At 36.7% G+C, this 15,581-nt stretch overlaps 1 pseudogene; it reads right to left on the minus strand.

Annotated features, from left to right (window-relative positions):
• Nucleotides 1-15,116: 15,116 nt before the first annotated feature.
• Nucleotides 15,117-15,217, minus strand: LOC115029162 (annotated as a pseudogene).
• Between the last annotated feature and the right edge of the window lie 364 nt (nucleotides 15,218-15,581).

The raw sequence follows: 15,581 nt of genomic DNA on the forward strand, positions 1-15,581 counted from the left end.
AACCACAATTACTCTGATACCTAAACCACACAAGGACCCAACCGAAAAAAGAGAACTTCAGACCAATCTCGCTTATGATTATCAATGAAAAATACTCATTAAATTTTTGAAAATGAATCAAAGAACACATCCAAACCATCATTCACTACAATTAATTATGATTCATCCCAGGGATGCAAGGTAGGTTTAATATACAAAAATCAACTAATATAATCCACTATATAAACAAATTCAAAGAAAAAAATCACATGATCATCTCCTTAGAAAAAACATTTGAAAAAATACAAGATCTTTCATGATAAAAGTTTTGGAGAGATCTAGGCACATACCTAAACATGATATAAGCAATTTACTGCAAACCAACAGCCAATACCAAATTAAATGGAGAAATACTTGAAGAAATCCCAATAAAACTGAAGACAAGGATGCCAACTCTCCCCATAACTATTCAATATAGTACTCAAAGTGCTAGATAGAACAATAAGACAGTTAAAAGAGATGAAGTGGGTAAAATAGGTAAAGAAGAAAAAAAGGTATCACTATTTGCAGATGATATACATAAGTGTATACATAAGTGTATACAAAAGTGACCCCAAAAATCCTACCACAGAACTTCTCCAGCTGACAAACAACTTCAGTAAAGTGGCCAGATATAAAACTAACTCAAATAAATTAGTAGCCTTCCTTTATACAAAGGGTACACAAGCTAAGAAAGAAATTAGGGAAACAACTCCCTTTACAATAGCCACAAATAATGTATAGTATTTTGGGGTAATTCTAACCACACAAGTGAAAGTCCTGTATGACAATATCTTCCAGACTTTCAAGAAAAAAAATTGAGAAGATCTCAGAAAATGGAGAAGTCTTCCACACTCATGGATTGAAAGACTTAACATAGTAAAAATGGACATCCTATCAAAGGAAATCTATAGATTCAATGCAATCCCCATCGAAAATCCCAACACAATTCATCAAAGACATGGGAAGAGCAGTTGGCAAATTCATCAGAAAAGGCAAAAAACAAAAACAAAAACAAAACAACAACAACAAAAAAAAAACTCACCCAGAATAGTGAAAACAATTTTTATCAATAAAATATTGGCTGGAGAAATCACCATCTCAGACCTCAAGTTTTACTACAGAGCAATAGTGATAAAAACTTCATGATAATTGCTACAGAGCCTGACATGTTGATCAGTGGAGTAGTATTGAAGACCCAGAAATAAAACCACACACTTATGGACAATTGATCTTTGACAAAAAAGCCAAACATATACAATGAAAAAAATGAAAGTATCTTCAATAAATGGTTCTGGCCTACCTGGCTGTCTGTATGTAGAAAAATGAAAATAGACCCACATTTGTCACCTTATACAAAGCTCAAGTCCAAGTGGATCAAGGATCTCAACATAAAACCAGAAACACTGAATCTAATAGAAGAAACAGTAGGAAAGAGCCTTGAACTCATTGGCACAGGGCGAAATTTTCTAATCAGAACTCCAAAAGCTCATTCTCTAAGATCAAGAGTTGATAAATAGGACCTCATGAAACTGGAAAGCTCCTATAAGGCAAAGGACATAGTCAATAAGACAAAACAGCAACCTACAGATTGGGAATAAAATCTTCACTAACCCCACATCTGATAGAGGGCTAATATCAGAAATATATAAAGAACTCAAGAAGCAAATCACCAAAAAAACCCAAACACCTCAATCAAAAGATGGGGTATAGAAATAAATTGAGATTTGACAACTGAGGTATCTTGAACTGCTGAAAAGTACGTAAAGAAATGTGCAAAGTCCTTAGTGATCAGAGAAGTGTAAATCAAAATGACTCTGAGATTCTACCTTACAAAGATCAGAATGACTAAGATCAAAACCTCTGGTGAAAAGACATGTTGGAGAACATGTGAGAAAAAAGAACACTCTGCCATTGCTGGTGGGATTGCAAATGGGCACAACCACTCTGGAAATCAATCTGGAGTTTTCCTCAGAAAACTGGAAATAGATCTTCCTGAATCTATTCCAATGAAGACCCAGATATACCACTCTTGGGAATATACTCAAAAGATGCCCCACCATTCCACAGGGGTAACTGTTCTACTATGTTAATAGGGGCACTATTTGTGATATCCAGAAGCTGGAAACAACCTAGGTGTCTCATGACAGAAGCATTGATACAGAATATGTGGTTCATTTACACAAAGGAATACTACTCAGCCATTAAGAATGAGGACATCCTAAGCTTTGCATGCAAATGGATGTAACTAGAAAATTTCATCCTGAGTGAGGTAACTCAGACCAAAGAAGACATGCATGGTATGGTATATCCTCACTAATAAGTGGATAATACCCTAAAAACAAAGTACTGAATACCAAAAATACAGCCCACATAACTCAAAACGTTCAACAAGCTGAAGTGCCCAAGTGAGGCTGCCTCAGTCCTTCTTGGGAGGGAGACAAAAGCAATCATAAGTGGGGAGGGAGGGAGGGACCTGGGAGGGAACGTGGACAGGGGGTGGTCATTGGGTGGGAAAGGGAAACTTAATCTGGTATTGTGTGAGGCATTCTGGTATTTCTGAAGCCCTGCGGGCCAGCAGAAAGAATGGAAACAGGAAACCCCTGTAGGTAGGAGGGAGCATCCAGAATGCACCAGAGACCTGGGAGGTGAGAGACACTCAAGTCTCAAAGGGTGGGACCTTAGATGATATGCCCAACAGTAGGGAGAGGAAACTAATAGAGCCCACTTCCAGCAGGAAGACAGGGCATCAAATGAGGGAGCTGGGGCACATTCCACAGTTATAACTCTGATCCATAGTGGTTCCTGTCTGAAAGAATTACAGTGGGAATGGAGAATTGCATGGGAATAGAGAGAAGCCTGAGGAAAAGAAGGTCCAGTGAAAGGCCCAAGGTGGGATCCAGCTTAAGGGGAGGTCCTAAAGCCTGACACTATTATAGAGGCTTTGGAGCTGTCACAAAAAGGGACCTACCATAACTGCACTCAGGAAGACTCAATGAGCAGTTTAAAGAGCCATAATGTAGATATTTGCACCAAATCAATGGACAGAAACTGCTGAGTACTGTTGTTGAATTATGGAAAGCCTGAAAGAACCTGAGGAGGAGGGTGACCCTGTAGGTGGACCAGCCGTCTCAATTAATTTACCCCCCTGAGGTCTCTCAAATACTGGACCACCAAGCAGGAAGCATACACGAGCTGATATTAGGCCCCCAGAACACATACATTATAGGACTGCATGGTCTGTGTTCATTCAGAGAAGATGCACCAAATGCTCAAGGAACTGGAGGCCCCACAGAGTTTAGAGATCAGGTGGGATCGGGGGCGGGAACATTCTCTTGGAGACAGGGAGTGGAGAGGGGTATGGGATGTTGAACAATTGGAGGGTGGATGTGAGTTGGATAAAATATGGAGTGTAAATAAATAACAAATTTTTTGAAAAAACAATGTTCAAAGTGAAGACATGATTATTTTCTGTCTTTCTTATTATATTTTTTTCATTATTCAAAGTAATTTTCAGTTCAAACATATGTTGATTATATTCTTCATCTTCCCCAACCTGATCCAGGTCCTATGCTCTTTTCTATCCACAAAACTTTACATTCTTATTCCTAACAGAAACAAAACAGTAAAACAACAAAATCTCAATAATATAAATAAAATTTTAATTTTTTTATTTTAAATTTATTTTTAAAATAAATTAAAACCACATACAAAACCAAACCAAACCAAAAACCAAACAAATAAAAAAGCACTAGACTCTAAGCATATGAAACAACATAACAACAACAACAATCACACACACACACACGCACACACACGCACACACACACACACACACACACAGCCTGTGGAGTCAAATTACTGGTGCTATTGATCAGCTACTCCAGAATATGAGGACTGTTCAAGAGTGGATGATACATGGAATGACATAAGAAACAACTGATTTTCTCTCTACCAGAAGATATAACTGACAGTTTTGGTTTTAGACTTTACCCTAGTGACTAGGTATTAATTTGTTCATTCTTTTATACATTCATTGAAATATAACTAAATGTGAAAACATAATGAGATAAAGCAAACATATCAAAGTTGGGCAAAACAAATGAATAAAAGGAAAAGAGTCCACGAGAAGGCAGAAGAATCAAAGACAACATTGTTTTCAGGTTCAAAAATTTCATAAAACTATTGAACTTGAAACTATAATGTATGTGCAGGGGAACTGGTGTAGACCAATGCAGGTTCAGTCTTTGGCAATTTATAGGTGCTGTCCTCATGTTCACTTGCTGTGGTTCTCAATATGTGGTTTTCATACACATTTGGGGGTGGCATATTAGATATTAATATTACATTTATATCAGGGGCAAAAATTATAGTTATGAATCGGCAATGATTTTATGGTGAGGTCAGATAACATGACAGACTATAATGAGGGACTATAATGAGAACCACTGATATAGAGGGACTTGTGTCCTTGTTATTCTCCATCCACCCTGCCTCTTATTTTCTTATTGCTGCTTCTTTTATAGGGTTCTCTAATCTGTGAGGGAAGGGATTTGATGGAGACCTCCCATTTAGGGATGAATGTTCCAATGTCTCTCACTGTCTACATAATGTCTGGCTGTGATTCTATGTATTTGTTCCCATATTTTGCAGAAGGAAGCTTCTCTCATTCTAGCTGGACAAAACACTGATCTATAAGCGTAATAGAATATTATTAGAAGTCATCTTATTATTATAATTTTTTCCTTTTTGTACACCTGTACTATTTGATTTTACTATAGTTCCCTGGGCTATCTCACCCCAGGTTCTTGGTTATACAAAAATGCCTGCCCAACTTCATGTTCTTTCTCTTTTTCAAAATAAAATAGAAAATTAAGTCAACCCCCCAAAAACTAAACAAACTGATGATAGAGAAAGAAAGTCATTAAGACAAAAAATATACCAAAATTTAACAAAAATCACACACACACACACACACACACACACACACACAACCAAAATAACAAAAAAAAGCAAACCAACAAACAAAAACATGGAGTCAATTTTGTGGTTGTCAGTTACTCCTATTCTTGCAACTTGTAGTAAGGTTTGTATACCCAGAGATGACATTGGAACAAATCCATTTCCCAGCTGAAATCAATTTTAAATAGTTTCTTCATTTCTGCCTCTAATGAGAGGGATCCTGTCTGACTTGAACATGTGCTGGTATTGTCCATGCTGCCATAGTCTCTCTGAGTTTATATGTATATTAGTCATGTTGTATTCAAAAGACACTGTTTTCTTGGACTCATTCATATCATCTGGCTCTTATGGTCTTTCTGCCTCCAATTCTACACACATTCCTGAGCCTTGAGAGGAGTGGTTTAATAAACACATCCCATTTAAGGATAAGGGTTCTAAATTCTCTCAATCTACATACATTTTCCAGTTTTGGAACTCAGTTAACTACCATATGATGCAAGAAGAAGCTATTCTAATGAGGTTTGAATATTGTTCAGCTTTATGAGCTTATCAGTATGCAATTGGACCTATGACAAACCTAGCATCAGGTTCTTGTCCAGTATAGTAGTGTCATTCATGAATCTCATTTAAAGAGTGTGTGCCTTGGGTCGTATTATAAAGATGTAATTTGTTATTCACTTGACATTTATACCCATTTGCATCAGTATACCTAATAGGCAGCTTATAGTTGTAGGTCATGGATTTTGTAGCTGGGTGAAAACGATGATTATTTTTTCTCCTCAGGTTGTATACAGTGTTCTTTCGAGGACCATGGGCGTTACTCAGTATGGGTCTAGCTTCTGGTTTTCATTATCCATTTATCAGCGCATGAACATCTAAGCTATTTTCTGTTCTGATTAATATGATTAAAGCTCAATGAACATAGACTAGCAAATATCTATTTAGAGATAAACTTTCAATATATGAAAAAGTTAAAGAAACTTTTATCAAATAAATATTATCTGATATACTTTAAGACATGTTATCCTACTGAATCTTTATGTTAAGGTATGTATTGATATACTTATGCAGGGACTGTTTGTAAAGATTGGAGAGAAGAGATGGAAGATAAAATTGATTATCTTTTAATTAAAAACATTTTTTAAATTTAATACTAAAACTTGTTTTAAAAATGTTGTGCACCACAACTATATGAGGGTAATGTTATTCTTGCATTGCCCTACAGATGTGAAAGAATTCACCACTGTCAGTAAATAACTGACAAGGTCAGATGATGATCTGATCTTGAATCTATATATGTGGTTATTTGATAGCAGTCTTTTCAAGACCACATTTCAACAATGAAAGAAATGACATTAAAGAAAACCTTTAAGTTATTAATTATATTAACAAAGCAAATAGCAAATCTATAAGGTTACTAATTTGAAAACAAAGATGTCTGTGGTGATTAGAATGAGAATGAGAAGAAAGCAAATCAATGTATTGCACATTGAGTTAGTAGCATTATCCTGCTTTTAGCTTTCACGTATTATGCTGTTGCTAATGAGATGATCTCTCAGCTTCCAGGTTTTATAGGCACACGTGCTGCTTGCATATCTCAGCTTTCATTACCTTCTAGAATCACATTATGACTTCAACCTCAAATCAGGAGTCTAGCATCCAAACAATTGCTAGTTCAGGGCTTTCTTGGATATTGGAACTCTTCACTTCTATGGATTGAAATTTTTCTTTAATTCTTCTAGGTGTTTGAGTTTTTCCCATTCACCTCTTCATTTTCTCTTTCTCTCTCCCTCAACATTCATCTTCCTTTATTTGTACAACATTTGATTTCTGCTATTCCTATTGCTCTGTAGACTCTTTAAAAAACATAACCACTACAACTGCTGTTATCACTGCAACCCCCTGAAACTGCCTTCTTCTCTATTTCAAATTGCTACACTAAGCTGTCTAACCCCAGATAAAACTCTTTACGAAAATGTTTTTGATGGAGGGGGTGTCTAAAGTACAACAGCAGGTGCCAGGAAGCTGTTCTCAGATTACTTGAAAAACAAGTTGAACAGTCTATTACATACCCTACAACAATGCATGGAATGGGTGTGGTATGAAAATACAGAAGTGCAATATTTGTGAATCATTTTGTCATTCCATCAAATACATGGCTTATGTCATAACAAATCACATGACATTAAAAGTAGCACATTACAGGATCCACATTGATACAATCACAAGAATTCTGGGAAACCACAGGAAAAGTACTACACAAAGGCCTGAATGAAAGTAGCTGCAAAGGAGTAAAATCAGTCCTTTTAAGTGTCTCCTCGTGGTCTGTCTTCTTAAACTAATGCAGTTATGTAGTGATTAGTTCATATTGTTGTTCCACCTATAGGATTGCAGATCCCTTTAGCTCCTTGGGTACTTTCTCTAGCTCCTCCATTGGGGGCCCTGTGATTCATCCAATATCTGACTGTGAGCATCCACTTCTGTGTTTGCTAGGCCCCAGCCTAGTTTCACAAGAGACAGCTATATCAGGGTCCTTTCAGCAAAATCTTGCTAGTGTATGCAATGGTGTCAGTGTATGGAAGCTGATTAAGTGATGGATTCCCAGATATGGCAGTCTCTAGATGGTCCATCTTTTCATCACAGCTCCAAACTTTGTCTCTGTAACTCTTTTCATGGGTGCTTTGTTCCCAATTCTAAGAAGGGGCATAGTGTCCACACTTTGGAATTCGTTCTTCTTTAGTTTCATGCGTTTAGCAAATTGTTCTCAACTCCATATTGGAAAAAAACAAAAACAAAAATAAAACAAAACAGGATAGCTAAAACAATCCTGGACAATAAAATAACTTCTGGAAGAATCACTATCCCGACATCAAGGGGTACTACAGAGCAACAGCAGTAACAACACCACGGTATTGGTACAGGAACAGACAGGTTGTTACTCAAATGTATTCAATCAAAGACATAAAAATAAAGTCACACATCTATGGACACTTGATATTTTACAAAGAAGCTTAAATAATACAATTCAGAAAAAATTAAAAACTTTCAATAAATGGTGCTAATATAACAAAACTCAAGTCCAAGTAGATCAAAGACCTAAAAATAAAACTGCATACACTAAAGCTATTAAAAGAGAAAGTAAGAAATGGCCTTGAAAACATTGGTAGAGGAGACAATTTTCTGAACAGAACACCAATTGCTCAGGCTTTAAAAATCAACAACTGATAAATAGGATCTCATGAATTAAAAACTTCTGTAAGGCAAATGACTCTGTCAAAAGCACAAAACCTCTGCCTACAAATTGGGAAAAGATCTTCACTAACCCAACATGCAACAGAGGGTTAATATCCAAATATATAAAGAACTCAAAAGGCTAGACTCTAACAAACCAAATAACTCAATTCTTAAAATTGGTGTACAAAGCTAAACAAAGAATTCTGAACAGAGGAATCACGAATGGCTGAGAACCACTTAAGGAAAATTTCAAATTCCTTAGTCATCAGCGAAAGGCAAATCAAAACGACCCTGGGATTCTACCTTACAACTTTCAGAATGGCAAAGATCAAAAACTCAAGAGACCTCATCTGCTGACAATGATGTGGAGAAAGGGGAACACTCCTCCATTGCTGGTGAGATAGCAAACTTGAACAAATGGTGTGGTAATTAATCTTGCAGTTTTCCAGAAATACAGAAATAGTTCTCTCAGATCATTCACCCATACTGTTCCTGGGAATATACCCAAAAGATTCTCCACTATACCACAAGGATACATGCTCTACAATGTGAATAACAGTTTTATTTTATTTTTTTTAAAGAATTTTTTTAAAGATTTATTTATTTGTTATATATGTGTACACTGTGGCTGTCTTCAGACACTCCAGAAGAGGGTATCAGATTTTTGTTACAGATGGTTGTGAGCCACCATGTGGTTGCTGGGATTTGAACTCAGAACCTTTGGAAGAGCAGTCGGTGTTCTTAACCGCTGAGCCATCTCACCAGCCCCCAACAGTTTTATTTTTAATAGTCAGAAACTGGAACCAACCCACATGTCACTCAACTGAAGGATGGATAAAAATCTAGTTCATTTTCAACTAAATAGACAGACATGCAGAATTTTGCATGTAAAGCATAGAAGAAGAAATTATCACCCAGAGTGAGGTAACCTAGACCCATGGTATGCACTCTCTGAAAAGTGGATATTTGCCAAAATTAAAGAATTCCCATGATAAACTCAATAGACACAACGTCATTAAAAATGAAGGATGGAACAAGTGAGGATGCTTGAATCTCACTTAAAATGTGGAGCAAAATAGTTATTCAAGGCAGAGAAGGAAATGGTCTGGGTGGGATAGGGAAGGAGAAGGGTAATGGGGGAGGGTTAGGTGTGTAGAGAGACAGGCTCAGAGGCCCAGGAGGATGAGTTGAAATCTGCAGCTGCCAGGGGTGGGAGGTGGGGGTAATCTCAAGAATGTCAGAGAGGTTTGATATAGAGGAGGATTCCAGGTGTTAATGTGGGTGAACTTAGTCAAGGTGTTTAATAGTAGAGACGTGGAACCTGAAGAAGCCACTTCCTACAGCCTGGGCAGGACACCTAGTGGAGTGATAATAATACTAGCACACACACACACACACACACACACACACACACACACACACACACCACAAAACTTTCCAACAAAAATGTGTTCTCTCTAAAAGAAATGCAGGAACAATGATGGAGCAGATACTGAATGAATAGTCAATGAATTTGTGACCCATATCATGGCAAAGTGGAAATTTCTCACACTATTAATGATTCTGTTTTGCTTGCATACAAAAGCCTTGCATCACTATGATCTGAAAGGCTCTACAGAATAGCTGACAGAAACAGATGCTGATACACACAGCCAAACATCTGACAGAGGTCAGAGACCCATATGAAAGAGTAACACGAAGAACTGAGAGCCTGAAAAGGGAAGGGAACCCCATAGGAAGTCCAAAAGTGTCAAGTAACCGGACTTCTGGGAGCTCTCAGAAACTGAATACAAATACCATACATGACCTGAACCAATTCCTGCAGCACATATGTATTAGACATGCAGTCTAGTATCCATGTGGTCCCCTGATGACTGGAGTGGAGGCATACACCTTAAACTCTAGCCTGTCAGTGGTATCCTTTTCCAAACATGGTTGTCTTGTCTGGGTTCATTGAGGTAGGATGCAGCTAATCCTGCAGAGACTTGAATTGCCAAGGTCAGGGGATATCCAGGGTGAGTCTACTCTCTCAGAGAAGGGGAAGGGGGCTGAATGGAAGGACACTATGAGGGGGGCGACTGGAAGAGTACAGAATTGGGGACATGAGTAAATGAATACATAAATAATTAAATACATAAATAAATAAATAGTATTTACTACATATTTTTCTTGATATTATAATAAAATTACATAGTATTTCCCTTCTGCTTTATTCTTCTTCCAAGCCCTCTCACATAGTTCCTTATCTTTTAAAGACATACTTTATCACTAATTTTATGCATATGTTTTTGATATCATATCAACTTAAGTCTTAATACAGATAATTTTTTTTTTACAGATACCATTTATTTTAGAATATTCAGAACACTCAGAGAAATGTATTTTGTGACTAAAACATTTTAGGCGTAGGTAGAACATTGTGTTTTCTTGTGTTGCATTTTGGTTTTCTGGGTTTTTTGTTTGTTTGGTTTTTTGATTTTTGTTTTTTTGTTTATTTGGGGGGAGGGCATGGGGGACTTTTGGGATAGCATTGGAAATGTAAATGAAGAAAATACCTAATAAAAATAATAAAAAAGAAAAACAAAAAAAAAACAAATAAAATATTTTTAATCACCTGAATTTTTAGATGATGTAACTCAAATTACCAACCCCAGTGAATAAAAGTATTTGCAATGTTTAAAGACAGGAAGTTGAATTTTTCACTAAATCACTTTGGCACATGTAAGCAACTGTTTTCTTAGAGATATTTTACATGCCACAGGTTAAATTTGTAGAGCATAGATTACCTGGCAAGATAATTAAATAGGTAATCTGGCTTTCTATGCAACTCTAGCATTCTAAGTTCAATGCCTGGAACCCACAGTGGAAATATAAAATTTACTTCTAACATTTGTCCTTTGCCATGCATCCTCTGTGTGTGTGTGCGCATATATACATACACACACACACACAATGCATAGCATAGATTAATTGAGGTTTCAGTATTATGAAATAATCAATATTTATAAGTGAATGTTAGAATTTTTTGGATCTTGAAACCTTCATTAAAAATGTTATAAGGAATGAAGTAATTATTGAACTAATGTAGTAATGTTTATTTGAGAACATATGGCAGGGATATTAACTATATGCCAATACTTTATTCAGTGTTTGTGTTTTATAAAAATAAGGTTCTTTTGTCATATTTTAATATTTTTAATGATGTTTGTCCTGATACTAATATACAAAATTGTGATGCAATCAATCTTGATAACATTATTATTATGAAGATTATATGTTCTGATACTGATGATTTGTGTGTGTGTGTGTGTGTGTGTAGTAATTCAATATTCTCATTGCTGTGGCTCAATATTTATACTTCTATTTGACCATTGTAATATGGGATATAATAAATGCCTTTCGAGTACTATAGGATAAAATAAACTATGTACCACAGAGTTATGTGCAATATTGGCTTTCAAGTAAATGGAGAAAGCTGAATGCAGTTTCTCCAGATCTTACATCATTACCTTTCATGGACATCTATTCATTTATTTGTAGGGTATAAGATTAATAAATACTATTTTATATTAATCAGCCAGAAAGACAAAAATTTAGAACCTTATTATCGAAACTAAATATATTTTTAAGGAAGGACATAGTGTTTAGTGATTTATTATAAAAGATGCAATGTTAAAAAGAAGCAAATATACAGACTTTTGAGTCTAGCTAAATATATTTTGTTTTTACCTCAATTATTGCCAAGAATTATTGACAATTTAACATTGATCAAACTAGCAAATAGTCAAACAAAGAGAATCCTAAGTGTTGCGACAAAGCCACTTTACTTATATTTGTATTTATTGTCAGACACCCTACTTAAAAGGTTGTCCTAGTTTCGACTTTTTTTTTTTTTTTTGGAGGAATGAAAGCACAAATTTATTGATACTTGAAAATGATCATATTTATTTATTTATTACTTATTCACTGTACATCCCACTTACTGCTTCCTTCCAGTTATTCCCTCCCATAATCCTTCTACCCATCCCCTCCCTTTCTCCTCTGAGCTGGTGGGAAGCCTGTGGATATGTTTCTACCCTGTCACATCAGTTTCTGCAAGGCTAGGCACATCCTCTTCTACTGAGGTCAAACAAGGTAGCCCAGATGGCAACACATATGCCACATATTGGCAACATCTTTATGGATATCTCCTCTCCAGTTATTCAGAACACATATGAAGACCAAGAGCCACATCTGCTACATATGTGCTGGGAGGCCGAGGTCCAGCCCATATATGTTCTCTAGCTGGTGATTCAGTCTTTTAGAGCACCAAGGGTCCAGGTTAATTGACTCTGTTGGTCTTTCTGTGGAGCTCCTATCCCCTTTTGTGCCTGCAATCTTTGTTCCTGTTCTTCCATAAGAGTCTCCAAGCTCCATACACTCTTTGGCTATGGGTGTCTGCAATAGTCTGAGTCAGCTGCTCAGTGGATATCCATATTAGATTCCTGTCTGGAAGCATAAAAGAATATCATAAATAGTGTCAGTGGTTGGTGTTTGCCCATGGGATTGGTCTCAAGTTGGACTAGTTATAGGTTGGCTAATTCCTCTGTCTGTGCTCCATTCCCATTCACTGCTTGTAGACAGAATAAAATTTGGATCCAAGTTTTGTGTATGGGTTGATGTGCCTATAATTATATTATGGTACATGTAGGGCTACAAGAGTTGTCCTCTTCAGACTATTCCAAGTTCTCTGATAAACCACCAATTGATTTTTCAAAGTGGTTGTTATTTTTGCACTCACACCAGCAGTGGAAGAGTATTGCCCTGGGTCCACATCCTCATCAGAATGTTCTATTTCTTGAAATTTTTATCTTGGCCATTCTAATGGTTGTAAGATGGAACTCCAAAGTTGTTTTGATTTCATTTCCCTGGTCATCTACCTTTTAAACACATTACTACTAATGGTTTCTACATGAACAAAACATTTTAATATAGAAATAATTTTTTCTAATAATACAATTGATGACAACTCAAAAGCTTAATTTTATTGCACACATTTGTTTTATGTTTCTTTGTCGCATCCACCCGACCAGCAGGAAAGACGCAACACCACGATGTCCTTCTTCAAGCAGGTTTATTCAGGAACACTTCCCGTTGCAATGCAGGAACGGGAATCCGGTGAACAACCCCAGGGTGTGCCTTAAATACCCTACTGACTCCTCCCAATCACCCCAGTCATGTAAAGGCAGTACATTGGTTCACAGCAAGTGACAACACCTCAGGCGAGCTGAGGAGGCATGGCGTCTGCGCAGTGCAGGCAGCTGGGATGTGGCTAAGTCTGAGGTAATGAGGAAGTCAGGCGCAGGTCATAAGACCTGGCAACTGTCCCGGGTGCCATCTTGGGGCGGTGGCTGTACCCACTCCTCACATTTCTTTGATCAGATAATATGATAAAAATAAGCTTAGTATAAAGTTCATGAAAGTAAGAAGGATATTATTTTATACTACAAAATTTGATGTGATGACATTTCACAGATAATTCCTTAGGAAATTACATTCAACTGTTGCATAAAATCACTAATTAATCAAACATACAAGCTAAGAATTATTAGACACAGTGAAATAGCTCTGTTGATATATTACTCTGAGCTGATACAGTGATCACATCCTTGATCACCTAAGTAAGTGATCTTCATATAGCTTTTTAAACCATAAAAATCCCATATCTTAAATATAGATGTATATTTGCTTTAGTCACAAACATTCACATAATTTGCACATCATCAAAGAGTTACCACTTTAAATATGGAAAAAAAAAAACAAAACAGAATTGTGGCTATAGGTCCACTGTAAGTCAGTTTTAGATTAAAAAAAAAAAATCTCCTCTCATTTTAACTTTCTATTGATTCTTTCTGAACATTGTATCACTTGCCCCAGTTCTACTCATATCTCCCTTCTCTTGTTCCCATTCTCCATCTTTTTAAACTTACCCTCAACAGAGAAATAAAAAAAAAAAAAATTCTCATTATGGAAGCTGCAGTGTGTCACACATAATAGCCTATGTCCACATGTCTGTCTTGTAAATATCATTTCAATATTAATTGTCCCAGTATAAAGCCTCTGGCTTCTACTATACCACCAATCCTGGAAATTCACTGGGACTCCTCTCAGATATCCTGTGTTATATAGACCCTATTAGTTTGTATCTGTAGCACTGACACCTTGATGCATTCCAGCAGTTTAAGATACATGGGGGAGGTGGGTATCTCTCCCTCATCTACAGGAGATGAGTGGCAGGTCCAGCTCTCCAATGCTCATACCCTCATTGTGGTCCACTTGCAACTCCCACAATGTTTAAGATCGCACTCCTCAATACTACAGATAGCTAGTGGTAGAATAATTTTACCTCCTTCCACAAACTCAGTCAACCATCCTGTGAAGAAGAGCCAGTTCTGCACAGCCCTCATATATCAAAAATTCCCTGAGCAGCAGCCCTGACCAGGGATGTTCACCTAGTCATTTTCTGTGAATTATTTGTTCCTGTTTTTGCTGTCTAGGGTTTCTGAGTGTCTGGGGTCATTTTAGGAGTGGTCTCAGGAGTGCTATACCCCACCCATGCATTATGAAAATAGGCATGACTCATCTTTTGCCTGGTCTACCTGTAGTACTCTGGAATGGTGGTCATCTCAGGCTAGCTGTGGGCACCATGGTGGTGGCATGGTAGTCATCACTGACTTGCTTATCAACAGATCTGCCACTGGGCTGCCTGAGTGTCCTCATATGAAGGTCATCTGTTTTTGCTCTCTCCTGGGTGAAACTTACCATCCCAGGCCTGGTTCTTCCACTTTCAGGAGAGCTCCCTGTGTGAGCCCCTGGCACCAGACTGGTAGACATCTCAGGGTTGCTTTTTTCATTTTTCAAGGAATGTTAGGCTACTAATCATTCAGACATCCATAGGCCAGAACACTGAGTGTAGACATTTCTATTCTCCAAATAAATTATTTTTCTACCTCTTTGTTCTGGTACTAGAATCTTTTGTGTCCATGGATTAAAATGGAACAGAAAACACAGAAAAGCACTTTTTATTAGAGGATAAAATTGGGCTCTGCAGATAAAATATATTTCTCCTTCTTTATTCTAGTTTCTACTTTTTTATATTAATTTTCAAGGCTTGATAATTTTTCTTACCCTTTTAGCTAACTAAAATTAAAAATTCAATTTTAATTATCCTTACCACATTAATAGTAACACTTTATGAATCTCTCTCTCTATTTTTAAAGATAAATTAATAGTTATCATGATATATTTTATTATAAAGAAGTAGAAATTAAGTAAATACATCCAAACCACTTGTACTTTGTAACTATTATTTCATATAGTTTTAATGA

This window comes from Mus caroli, chromosome 13 (assembly GCF_900094665.2).
Source record: "Mus caroli chromosome 13, CAROLI_EIJ_v1.1, whole genome shotgun sequence".
Taxonomy (NCBI): Eukaryota; Metazoa; Chordata; class Mammalia; order Rodentia; family Muridae; genus Mus; species Mus caroli.